Below are 13,673 nucleotides of genomic sequence, written 5' to 3' on the forward strand. Positions count from 1 at the left end.
TGCTTCTAAAAAGTAATTTGGGTGGGAGCAGTAACAGGTCTATTTAAGATACTATGGGGCAGTTTGGGATTATGAAAAGAATAAGAATATGTAAGAAGTAGAACAGATGGCAGAAGTATTTTAAGAGCCCTGGAAGACTAGGTAGTATTGGGAAGGGAGTGAAGAAGAACAGAAATGGTGGCCCCAAACATTCCTGGCAGTTTTATCTGTGCCAGGATTTTTGTGCAGGAAGGTGATGGGATGAATTTTATTAACTCTGTGCATTTCCCTAAACACACATGCGTATTCTTCAGAATATTTGTACCAGAGTCTGGTACCTAGAGGGAAAATAGTCCTTAGTTATAGAAGAGTTGACACAACGTACTGAAAAAGCATCCTGTAAAAGAAGGATACTTGGGAGAGTAGACTGCTAGACCTAGAGAAGGATTTCAAGCAAAGCATTTCTTATCCGTCATTCCATTCAATGCCAGGTTTAATGCAATGGAAGAGTGATCATGGAATAGTATCAGGAGAGTTTTGTCCCTGTTCTGGAGAAGAAACAGGGCATGGTAAAAAGAGCATGGACGTTGAGGCCTAATAATCCTGGGTTCAAGTCTCACTATACCATTTAGCTAAAGGTTATGTGAACTTAGCAAGTTGCTTCATTTTTCTGAATCCTGGCTCCCTTATCTATAAAATAAAGATGTACCAGACACTGTGCGAAGTCTTTTACGTCCATTGTCTTATCTAACCCTCAGAACAGCCCTATGGAATAAGCAGTTAATATACCTATCTGATAGATGTGGCTACTGAGGCAGAGAGTGGTTAAGAGAATTGCTCAAGGCCAATCTCCTCAAGGAGTCTAACTTAATCAGTAAGACATCGTAACATGTACTCTTTTTAAAAGATATAAAAGCTTTATTGTGATATAATTCACATAACAAGAAATTAACCCTTTAAAAGTATGCATCAGTGGTTTTTTAGTCACTGAGTTGCACAACCATCACCATTGTCTAATTTCAGAACGTGTTCATCACCCTGATAAGAAACTCCATGCTCATTAGTATTCTAGAGCCCAGTATCTTCATTGCTGTATTTTACTGCCTCATTGCAGGTTGTCATGAGGACTAATAGTAATATGTGTAAGTCCTAGCATGGTGACTGGACATAGTATAGTTTCTGTTCATGGTGTTATGATAATTCTTTCCTTCCATTTTCACCTAAGTTTTCATATTCGTCCACTGTTTAACTTCCTGAATGATGTTCATTTAAAAATAAGGAAATAGGAAGAAAAATAATCCCAATAATTTATTACTTTAATATAGAAGGAACATAAGTGAAAGACCTCTTTTAATGGGCTTAAACAAAATTGTAAAACATAGGAAAGACTTTTTATATTTATTTTTTAATAAGATTGAGATTCCTTTGATAATTCAAGCTCTGTTTACTTTGACCACTTTTTCTCTACTTAAATTCACTTAAAATTACAAAGAAAGTACATTGGAATCTGCTATGGAACTTTTACCATTTCAGCAATCAGATATTTAAAACATGATATTGCTCAAATTTCTGCAACAATATTAACTTTACCTTTTTAGATAGCCATAGCGCTTGATGGTATTGATCCTAGTGACAGTTACGGTTAGAAAAAGTTTCAATTATAAGGCATAGTGTTTATAATTTAAATTTATTGCTATAAAACTTGTTCATGAGTATTAGGAAAATTGCCCACCATGGAGCCAGAGTCTAAAACAAATGATACAATATTTAAATAAAAATTTAAGAAAGACCATGGGAATATCATAAATATATGTAACAAAATGGTATTTTTTCTGTCCAAGGGTCATTTACATTATACTTGCAATAATGGTAAATATGGACCAGTGAAATTTCTTGGCAGCTTGAAGATTCTTTGAGTATCTGCATAGGTGATGTAGAGGGTTTATAAGAAAATTACTTGGTATATTTCAATATGAAAACTTTCCACTGTGTGAATCTTAAAAATCTTATTTTGAAGTGGCAGGTCTATATCCCTTGTCAAAGTGAATTGATGCCAAAAAATACAGCTTGGCAAAAGCAAATAATACAAAATGAATAAAGAAAATGTTATTATAAAACCACATTAACTGTAGATTAAAAGAGATTTAAAAGCCATATCAACTAATGTGTGAACCTTATTTGCATCCTGAATCAAACTATACAATCTATGAGAGAATTAGAAATTTGAACACTGACTGGATTTTTTATGTTGAGAATCTACTGCTATTTTTTTAGGTGTGACAATGGCATTATGTTTATATTTGTATGCAGTGACATTTGAAGATAAAATAATAGATTCTGATGTATTATTCAAAATAATATGGGAGAGGAAGAAATAAATGGGGTGGGGTGTAGATGAAATAAAATGGATCATAAATTATGTTGAAGCTGGACAATGTGTACACACTTTTTCCTACTTTTGTATATTTAAAAAATTCACTATAATGCAAGAATAAAAGAAAAAAAATCTAGTTTGAAATTAATACAAAATGTAACAATATTTTGTTTCTATTATGAAACCTGGTACATTAAAGCATAAGATACTTTATGTGTCTTGGACACAAAATACATAAAATAATGAGGGTGTTTTTTTTTTAAGTTTTTGTTCAAGTTAAATGTTTTGTTTAAGAGCATGAGTTTTGAAGTTAGACCTGAATTCGAATCCCAGTTCCTTTACTAACAAGCATTGTGAGCTATAGCAAGTGATATCACCTTCTCATTTACAAAATCTTGCTAATAATATCTATGTGTGTGCGTATGCTGTCACTTGAGTCGTGTCTGATGCTGTGCAGCCCTGTGGACTATAGCCCTCCAGGCTTCTCTGTCCTTGGAATTCTCCAGGCAAGAATACTGGAGTGGGTTGCCATGCCCTCTTCCAAGAGATCTTCCCAACCCAGAGATCGAACCTACGTCCCTTGTGTCTCCTGCATTGGTTGGCACATTCTTTACCACTAGCGCCACCTGGGAAGCCCTAATAATATCTTCTTCACGCTTATTATGAGTTGTAATGAATTTTAATAAGATGATGAACTCATGAGGAGTGCTTGCCACTTGGTAGGCACTTACTGAAGTGGTAGCAAGTATTATGTTTATGTTTCAAAGGAGGGCTATGCAAGTAAATCCATGTATGGAACTTAGGTAATATATATTCACGTATCTTTCCATAATATTCATCCATTCCAGCTGAACCCTGCTATAGGGCCATTTGACTCACCATATATATATATATTTGTGAGATTTTGCATTTAAAGGCTGTGTGTGCAGACTTTTTATTGGTAGGCACTTCAGAGGTTAGATTTATGAGCTTATTGCTCTGTAATGTCTGAGACATGTTGAATCGAAGCATGGATGTCACTTTCCTTCTTTTCTCTTACTATCACATACTTGGAGCATGTAGTTATGACAACTACAAGAAGCAAGCCATTAAAGCAGCAAAGAAACACCATCTTAGCACTAAAAAAAGGAGAGAAAGGTTTCCCTTTGAAGTTGAAGAGAAGTGTTTTTGAATTAATGGAGTGTACAGTGATTTTACAAGTTTTATTTATGAAAATACTCTTTGCGTTCATGCCAGAAGGTTTTAGCACAGTCATAAGTAGGATTTACACAAAGAAACATAGCCGAAATTTATGATGTGTTTGCAAATGTAAGAAAAAGTCTGAATTTACAATATTTGTAATTTATTGTTAAGTGTCTTTCTATCACTATTCCTGGAATGCTAATATTTTATAAACACAAGTGTTGGTTATGAACCTAGAATATCCTAACCTATACTACTTTTTAAAAAGAAATCTTCCAGAATGTTTTCCATGTCTTTTGGGAATTTAATAGGGGGAAATGTACACAGGACGAATGCTCCTGCCTTTGGCTTTAGCCCAGACTTTTAGCATCAACAATCTTGACAGCTGCTTTTGTGACTTGACTTCCTTTGGACCTTTCTCCCCTTTCCCTATTTGCTACATTTTAACAAATTAATCTGTAGAAAGTAGATGTATACACACACATTGTTTTTGAATTTAATTACTGACTTTGATACCTTTTCAAATATTTTACTTCCTATACATCTACTGGTTGGGTTTTTCTAGAGTGGAATAATGGAATAATGCATTTTTAAATTAATGCACTGTTTTGTAGCTTCTGTCAAAGGTTAGTTTTTTTTTTTTTTAACAAAATGACTCACTTTTTTCCTTTCTAACCTTAAAACTTTCTAAGGCTTTGATGTCCTTTGTAAAGTCCCATCTTGTCATATGTGATCTTGAGACAGAAGAGAAAGAATTGACTTTCATGAAGGCAAAAGAACTCATTTGAATCAGATGCTGCTGCTATCTGTATTCCCTATACAATATATTATACACACAAATGTTCTTTTATAGCCTTGTTTGGAATAGCAAGGACTCCAAACAGCCTAAAAGCTCAGCAATAGGGGACTAGTTAAATAAAGTATGTTATATGCATTTAATGGAGTGCTACATAGAGATTAAAGGAGTATATGTGTGTATCACGGAGAGCTCTCCAAGGCATATTGTTAGATGAAGAGGGCAGTTTGGACAGTGTACTCTGTGTGTATATGTGTACATGCACACACATGCATGCAAGTGTGCTTGCTTTTATTTGTATATAGTATATTTTTGGAAGGATACACATGAATCTATTAACCATGGTACTCCTGCTGAGGCGGGTACCAGTGTGAGTACAGAGAGAATCTTTGTTATTTATATCTTTTGGTATGATTTAAATTTTCACCATGTGCATTAATTATTTTTTGACTAAAAATTAGTTAGTAGTGAAATAAGTCTATTTCTGCTAATATGCAGCAACCTCCAAGATAAATGATTAGGAGGAAAAGCTGGATACAGAATAAGACAAATGCTACCATTTATTGTTTTTTTTAAACAAAAAGACTTACTACTCTCATAGACATTGTTATATTTAGACAGAAAATTCATAGAATACCCACAAAACACATTGCTTCTGGAGAGAAGAACCATGAAAAGAGAGGAAAGATGAGCTTTCATTACACACCTTCTTGTAATGTTTGAAATTTTTGCTCTGGGCATACTTAACTTTTTTTATTTAATAAAGCTCACTATAGTTAACAATACTGTATTGTGTATTTGAAGGTTGCTAAGAGAGTAGATTTCAAAAGTTCTCATCATAAGAAGAAAATTGTAGCTATGCGAGGTGATGGATGTTGACTAAACTTACAGTCTTGGTGGAGGAGTCTTCCCTGTTAATATATTTTCAATTCATTAAAAGTTTATGGAAAATATCCCCCAAATTTCTTAATGTATACACATATTAAATCACTATGATGCACATCTAAAATTAATGCAATATTGTATATCAATGATATATCAACAAAGCTTGGGAGAAAAAGAAGCACACCAAAAAACTTGATTTAATACAGTAGCTCTTTTTCAATAGAATCATGATTTGGTAGTTTATATTCATTCATGTTTTTCCCTTGTTTATTTTTACATATGAATTTATAGGTGAGATCCTAATGATGATATAAAATAGCAGTATTCTCTGTTGTTTCATGTTTGGAAACCAGTGTTACATAGGTGTGGCAAGTTAACCTACCACTTAAAAGTGTACTTTAAAATAAATAATAAAATAGGATCATATACTGCCCATGGTAATTGATAAAGAATACCTTTTTACCCTATCTTAGTCTTTCTTTTTTGCATGAGTGGTAATTAAAAGTTCATAGAACTTCTGATTCTTGTCATTATGTAGATGGCAAAGAAAATAAAGTGATAAATTAATGACTGCTTTAATTTTATTTGATTAGCCTGGAAACTTGTTGAGGAAACAAACTTATAAACTATTTTTTCTTAGACAGAATTATCCCTGGATCAACAGAAAATCAGGTAAAGAGTACAGTTCCTGAACACAGAATTTCGGTATAAATATTAATTTACTTCAGGAATTGTGCCTCTAATGAATTTTCATGGTTTGGACCCAAAGTGTTGAGAGAAATCTCTGGTTAATTTGAATACAACGTTTTTGGGGTTTCTGCTTAAAATTCTTTGTTGAATAAGCCCTTGGACTTGAAAGCCAGTGAGTTTGTTTGATATTTGGAGACTGAATTAGGTGATGGTTAAGCCCAATTCTATTATATAGCATTTTTCTGTGCTTCTCAGCAACACATACTTCTCTTGGAAACTTGTTTAATAGTTATTGCTTACCAGGCTAAATCCTATTAAAACAGAAAAGGAACTGTTAAGTTATGTACAAGGGGAGTTACATGATATATAAAATAAAGATTCCAGTCAGTGCTAACTCTTGAGAGGCAAAGAGTGGAAGAACCAGTCTCTGAACTTGTCTGTCCCTGTCAGCTGACATGCACTTAACACACACTTGCCAGTTTAGAAAGTTCTTGATCACAGTTCATCTCTAAACGGCATTTTCCTAAACTTGAAAAGTGATACCACTTTTCTTAAGATTAGTACACTTTCCTTGTTAGTGGTACCCCAATAAAGATGGAAAAATAAAATTTAAATATAAGGAGATACTTTTCCATGTGAAACTTCTGTTCCGAAAAAGACCAAACACTGAACAGAATTGTTGATGGTAAGAGACTTTGGTTGTTAATGTTGTTGTTATACATGTTATTTTCATACATTAACAGGAGTTCCTATTTGGCAGAGGGGCAAAAGGAGGCTGAATTTTGTCACTTTTTGCCATTCCAGCTTTAGTGGTATTGGAGGTCTATGTTACTCACAAAGAAAACTCACTTTTTCTTCCGTGTGTTAAAAGATGGTTCACGTTTTCAGGCCTGCTTATCTTACCCATAGTACATTCTTTATTATATGTTATTTTATTTTTACTTCTTAGTCTTTTGTGAAACTTTTCTTATATCTGCCTGTATACAGTGTAGTCCCATTCTTCTTCAGCAGGAGATATTGAAATCCAAGTGGGCTTATAGTTTCCCTCAAGAAGTAATATAAGCTGATTGGGATATGATAGATCCTAGGATGCGTCAGGACAGGGAGTGGGTGCTGAGGTCCACTCAGTTTATTATTTGGGAGAAAGGAAAAGAGGGAAAGACAGCAAGATAAATCAAATAGTAATAAAATTGCTACATTCAGAGTTAACGACATAGTTTTGAGGTGTTTTCCTACTATGAGACTTAAGTATGGTGGTGCCAGAAAGGAAGTGCGTTCTATAGCTAGGCCAGGTCTAAGCTGTATTTGAGTGTGGAACATGTTGCCTTACTTTCTCTGAAGCAACATCAAAATTCCCAGGATCAAACAAAATCACACAGAAGTCACTAGAAAAAAATTCAACATATTGATCTGACTAAACCCAAAATGTTGTATTGTTTTGTAAGCATGAGCTTCCTGCTAAAAAGTGGTATTTCAAAAAAAAAAAATCACTGCACGAATACTATCATAGGTACATTTGAACCTATAAATTGGACCAACTCCTTCTCGACCAAATCATTGACCACATTTGACTTTGTTAGTTTCATGCATAATATGACTACTAATATTCCTACTACTTATAATAAATTATACTTTTGATTTTATAGATTTACCTTACTGAAGTAAAAAAAAAATACTGATTAATGACACATGCCATAAATTCGGTATGTCATTCAGTATGCTTTGCCTTTGAGTAATAATAGTAGTTTACAAAGCATGTATATTTGGAGACTGTACAGCTCAGTGAATTAGAGCAAGAGCTTAATAATCAGACAAGGCGGGATCAGAGCCACTTACGAGTCACCTGTATGACTTTGGGTAAATTGTTTAATCTCTGGATCTCAATTTCTTTATCTGTAACTTTGGGTTAATAGTATATCACAGGATTATTTTGTAGATTAAATGAGATAGTACCTGAAGGGTCTTGACCCAGAGCCTGTAACCAGTAAGAGTTCAGTAAGCTATTATATTTTTATTGTTACTAGAGCTGCTTTTTCCTATAAGTCAAAACATGTGGAAAATTCAGTTGAATAGCTTCATAGTAAGACTTAAACGCTGAGAATGCAGTGGAAAACAGAACAATGAACCAATAATTTCAGTTATGTTTGCCTGGTTGCCATATAATAAATGCATTCATTTTATAGTATATTTACTACATACTACCAAATACCTAGATTTACATGTTTTGAATTCTGTCAAAATCTCATTCCTATTGAAAATATTCAGACTCAGCAGGTCCCATTTTAGTAGCAATTGAACAATAACAGTGGTGGACGGAATGTGTTAGTGAAAAGCCAGAATGATTGCTGACAGGCTGTAATTTGCTTTATGAAGTGTGCGTTGTCACATATACAATTATCTGGTTTATATTTTGCTGTCAGTCTTCCAGTTTGTTAATGTCCAGGAGTTATGCCTTTATGTGAAACCAAAGAAGGGTTAAAAATCTCAGCATTTGCGGTGTGAGGCAAGGGAAGGAAGGAAAGAGCAGAGGGTTCACACAGTGGCTACCTTTTTTTTTCTTTTTTGAAGAATTAGGATGATGCTACACACTGCAGCTCACCCTACTGGTCAAAATGAAAAACTGCATCATGAAGGATTTTTTTTTTTTTTTTTTTTTAAAAGGAAGGAGAAAAAAAGAAACTTTTCCATTGGCTCCCCTGGGCATTTTCCTGTCCAACTCACCCCTGACAGATGTAGTTCATTCTGGAAGTATTATTAAACCATGCTGCCCTTTTGGTTGTTGGAGTGATTCTGCTATAAGCATCCAACCCATTTGATTCCATTTCTTACCATTTAAACCATGCTCTCTCTACAACTGAGATCCCTAAAGGTTCTTAAGAAGTGTGTGATTCTTTGCATGATTTATGCAATTAGCATAAACAGTATTCCAAGATAAAAAACTTAGTCATAGGCTCAATTTATTTCTTGCACATTCAAGATCTAGTTGGAACAACTTTTTAAAAGAATGATAAATGGAAACTTTCTTTACCTGGGCTGTCATTTGTTCTGTAGACTTAATGACATTCAGTACTATTACACTCATTTCCAGGGCCTTGGGGAAAAAAAGAATATTTATACGTTGAGTTATGGCTAGATGTAGGAGGCCAAAAAAAAAAAAAAAAAAAAGATGGGCAGGAAGTCAGGCTGTATAGAACAGAGAAGAATTTGAGACCTTCACTATACATGGATTAATCACAAGAACTAACCATGCAAATCGAAATGGATATTTAGAAATAGGTGAAGCCTCTAAGATGTTCTCTGGGAAACACCATACATTTTCTAATGCATGAGTATGTACAAAATGGTATCTAATTTATAATGGAAGTGTTGACAGAACTTTAGATTTGGTGTTACAAATGTTCTCCAGAATATGTTTACATGTGAATAACATTTCACATATATGGATACGTATGTACTCAATATATTTCTTTAGTTGGTATTATATTTAATAATTTAGGTGAATTGTTATAAAAGCTGCAGTTTTACTAATCTTACCTTAGTCCAGCTTTGGGAACTACATTACTAGGAAATTGGTCTGTGAAAATCTGGCAATATTAACACTATCAAGCATGAAAACTAACTGGATTGGATCAGAGACCTTTATTTATGACATTTTATTCAAGATTTATTAATTTAAAGAAGGAGCTGTGTGTCTCATGGGTTCTTAAGTATTAAATAGAGTCAGAAGTTGTATGTTCCCAATGCAAGCAAAAACAACGCAGACAACTTTACATTAATTTCAATTTCCTTATATTATTCAAAGATAACTTGGTGAAGTAATAGCAAACCCTAGAAAATTTTCAATCATGCCATATAGTTGGTTGCAGATGTGCATAAAGTTTTTATAATATAGCTCATAATTAATTAGGAGAAAAGTAAGATGACTTCATAGTAACATGAAAAACACATTGAGCCTTTTCGTATTGAATAAACAAACATATATTTATATGCTGTATCTGTTATTCTTATGTTTTTATGCTTATGCTTTATGCTTTTTTATTTTTTCTGTCTTTGTAAATTTTTCTCTCATTTCTTGGTAAAATCATCATTATGGTTTGTTTTTATCTGTGAATAGTACCTGCAAGTTCAGAATCAGATGGATTTGCTGTGAGTCAAAATAGTTACAAGGGGAGCATCATCATGGCTCATTTTCCTTCCTGTTTTATTTGGAATTGAATTAGGAAATGAAAGTTTTTAGCAGTTTAATTCACTTCTCCATAAAGTTTATGGAGCAGCAACAGCTGGTTGAATTCATGGCAGAAAAAGCGAACTTCAAGTGGCCAAGCTATTGTTTCAGAATTAAGGGAGAAAACTCATTAGCTGTTAATGAAAACACGGGGAATAAAAACAAATAGCACAGAAACCCTAGCAAATAATTACCTTACACCTGACACAAAGCTGCTTTATCTTTCTGCTCCAACCCTCAGAAATTCCCAACTTATCACTCTATGGAGCATGAATGAAATTGAGTTTGACTCGAAGGAAAGAACAATAGAGAAGTCATCCTCCTTACAGGCCCCTTAGCACAATACTCAGTGGAAACCTGCCACTGAATATACTAAGGGATGTTTCTGGTGCCCAATTCTTATGACACTTAGGATTAGAGGAGCCAATTACCAGCTAATAGCAGGTGAACCCTTAATATAGTTCCCCCAGATCTTGTTTAGAAATACAAAAGGAAAGGACTGAAGGTAGTGGATGTGATTAATGGAGATATTGTGTGTTAGAATATATATATCTGGATAGAAATATATTGATTCTGAGCGAGTTGCAATGGGAAAGTGTGTCTCTAGTGGCTAGGGGTCTTGCTTGTGAGAAAACCACTCAAAGCAGGTGGAGTTCTAAGCCCTAATTGTAGAGCTACTGAGTGGAAATGTCTGTCACTATAGTTTGTGATCATTTATGTCTGATCCCACTGGACTGTGGTTGTGGCCACTTGTAACTGCAATTGTAAGAGCTGTAGATGAATCCAGAGATTACTTCCGATTATGTTTTAAGAAAAAATTATATTCTAAACTTCAACAAATCCAAAATGACCACAGTAATTGTTAGTTCTTCTATAAAATTTTTCACCCATGCATCCTGAATAATTGTAATCATTTTAATTACACGGGAGTGTCTATTTATATAATGTCACTGGCTTTTTTTCTGTGTGTGCCCAGGGGAGCTGGGCCACTTGATATGACACTGAGAACACTTACAGCAACATTTCCCTCATCAGGAACTAATTACACTTGGATGTAAAACATATTTTTAAATGTTTCCCCCACTGCAGTCATTTTTAGTACTGACCTAGGCTCTGTTTTTTCCTGCACTGAGTTGTATACCTTTGTTGTTGTATACTTTACAGAGTCATGGTCTTGTATTTAGCACAGAGGTAGCTGTTAAAAACTCACCTTGAGTAACTATGTTTAGATACCATAGGAATCACATGAAAGTGACTTTTCCATCTGAAGTTAATAATGCATGCATGCATGCTAAGTCACTTCAGTCGTGTCCAGCTCTTTGCAACCCCATGAACTATAGCCAGCCAGGCTTCTCTGTCCATGGGATTCTTCAGGCATGCCAAATCCAGGCAGGTATTTTGGATACTTTAAAAATGGAAGCTCTAAATATAACTGGATTGGATCCTGTGACAGGAAAAGGACACTAGTGGGAAAACTGGTGAAATCTGAATAAGGTCTGTGGTTTAGTTAATAGCAGTGTATCAATGCTAATTTCTTGATTTTGACAAGTATACACTGGTTATGTAAAAAGTTGACATTGGAGAAACTGGTTGAACAGTAGATAGGAACTCCTTGTACTATCTTTGCAATACTTAGAATAAATCCACAACTATTCCAAAACTTAAAAGCTCATTTAAAATAACAAAAAAGCAAAGCCCCTCCTGATTTGCTTTTTTTAAAAAAGCCTAGACTGCTAAAATATGTAAGAGTAGATTTGTCAGATTTCTGGAGCAAGCAGAAAACTTTGAGTCTGGAGTGACAGTTGATAGATAATGCCCATTATGTCCTACAAATGTTAAATTTTGCTTGATAACCCATATGACTAATTTTTAACTGGATTTTTGTTTGGCTCAAAATTTTTAAATTCTTTTAACCTCACAGCTCACTTTTGGGTTGCCTGCCAGGCTGTACATTTAGATTGCCTTGATAATATAATTTCAGTGGATTTGCAGCGATGTAAAATTTGAGAATTTTAGCCCTCAGTTCAGTATTTGAGAATTTTTCTGCTTATAATAGAAATTTCTCAGCAGTACTTTAGCAGAACTATAAGCTTTGTATCTTGATCAAGTAACCTAGTAAAATAGAGCATTTCTTCCCACTCTAGCCAGTGACTGTTGTGTGAGGGGTTTGTTTGTTTTAATTTTACTTTTATTCTCCACAACAAACTCCACAGTTTATTTTTAAAGTTCTGTATCTGCAGGTGTTCAACTCAGTTATGGATCTCTACCTATCTTTGAGCGTCTGCAGAGGAATCTAGATATGATCATCTAATTTATGGAAAGAGAAGGCTACAGCTTTCCACTTTTAATCATTTTATATCCTCCCTATCCTTCTAGTTTAATTGTAGGAAATAAACCTTTAAAGTGAGGCAATACAGATTCTATGTAGGTTGTTCGGTTTCACTGCTCCCTAGATGAAATCCAGGGCCAAAACTCTACAGTGTTTACTGAGATTAGCATTGGTGATTTCCTTTGGAAATTAGTATTTGAGATAATATTAAATTCAGTTGAAAATCCCCTTTTCATGTTTGTGAAATGAACTGAGCAGCTGTTGGTGTCCTTTTATCAGCAGACTGTACCTCTGTTTGGGGGATTTTGAGGAAAGCCATTTGCAATGCAGAGCCTTTTCTTCTGGTTTCTGAATGAGCTAACATCTTCTGTCTAAACCTTTTAAAGTGTTGTAATAGCATGGGCCACTTCTACAAAATATAATCCACTAGTGTGTCAAAAACACCCAAAAGAGATTAACATTGTTTTAATTGCCTTACTCAGAATTGTATATACATTACCTTTCATCAAAGCCATTTTGCAGAACAAATATTACCTTCTTAGGGTTTTTAGAATTCCTAAGAGGTTGGTTGCATAGGCTGTAAACCAGAATTATAAAGAGAACTTCCTTAAAATTGCAAAACAAGTAGTGATTTAAATTGGAATAGTCCAGATTCTCTCCAAATTTTACTTCTCTTATTTTTTAGCAAAGGAAAGAATCTTGACCTTGCTGCTGCTGCTAAGTCACTTCAGTCGTGTCCGATTCTGTGTGACCCCATAGACGGCAGCCCAACAGGTTCCCCATCCCCGACCCTAGGATTCTCCAGGCAAGAGTACTGGAGTGGGTTGCCATTGCCTTCTCCGCTTGACCTTGCTACATTGTATTATGTATAGAAGTATAATTTATTCTATTCATTTGGAAATAGAGGCATTCAGGGTAAAGGTTGTAATTAATGGGATATTTTTAAAACTGTTTTCATTTTAAGTGTGATGGGGAAATTTCTTTCTGGTGGCAAAAGTTCTCCTCACTTTAACAGTTTTTAAGTTCTAATTAGTTGAATGGAAAATTTCCCATCCAGGTGGGTTGGTTCTATAAATTATTTGTGCGTTTCTTTTATGTTAATGGATATATATATTTGGTAAATACCAGAAGGAATCTGGGCTTCCCTGGTAGCTCAGATGGAAAAGAATCTGCCTGCAATGCAAGAGACCCAGGTTCAGTCCCTGGGTTGGGA

General features: G+C 34.5%; 1 protein-coding gene across 1 annotated transcript in view; it reads left to right on the top strand.

The window, feature by feature from the left end:
- SKAP1 (src kinase associated phosphoprotein 1) overlaps positions 1-13,673 on the top strand; it is a 301,141-nt gene that overhangs the window by 86,861 nt on the left and 200,607 nt on the right. The window lies entirely within an intron of this gene.

The sequence above is a fragment of the Dama dama genome, chromosome 5, assembly GCF_033118175.1.
Source record: "Dama dama isolate Ldn47 chromosome 5, ASM3311817v1, whole genome shotgun sequence".
Classification (NCBI taxonomy): Eukaryota; Metazoa; Chordata; class Mammalia; order Artiodactyla; family Cervidae; genus Dama; species Dama dama.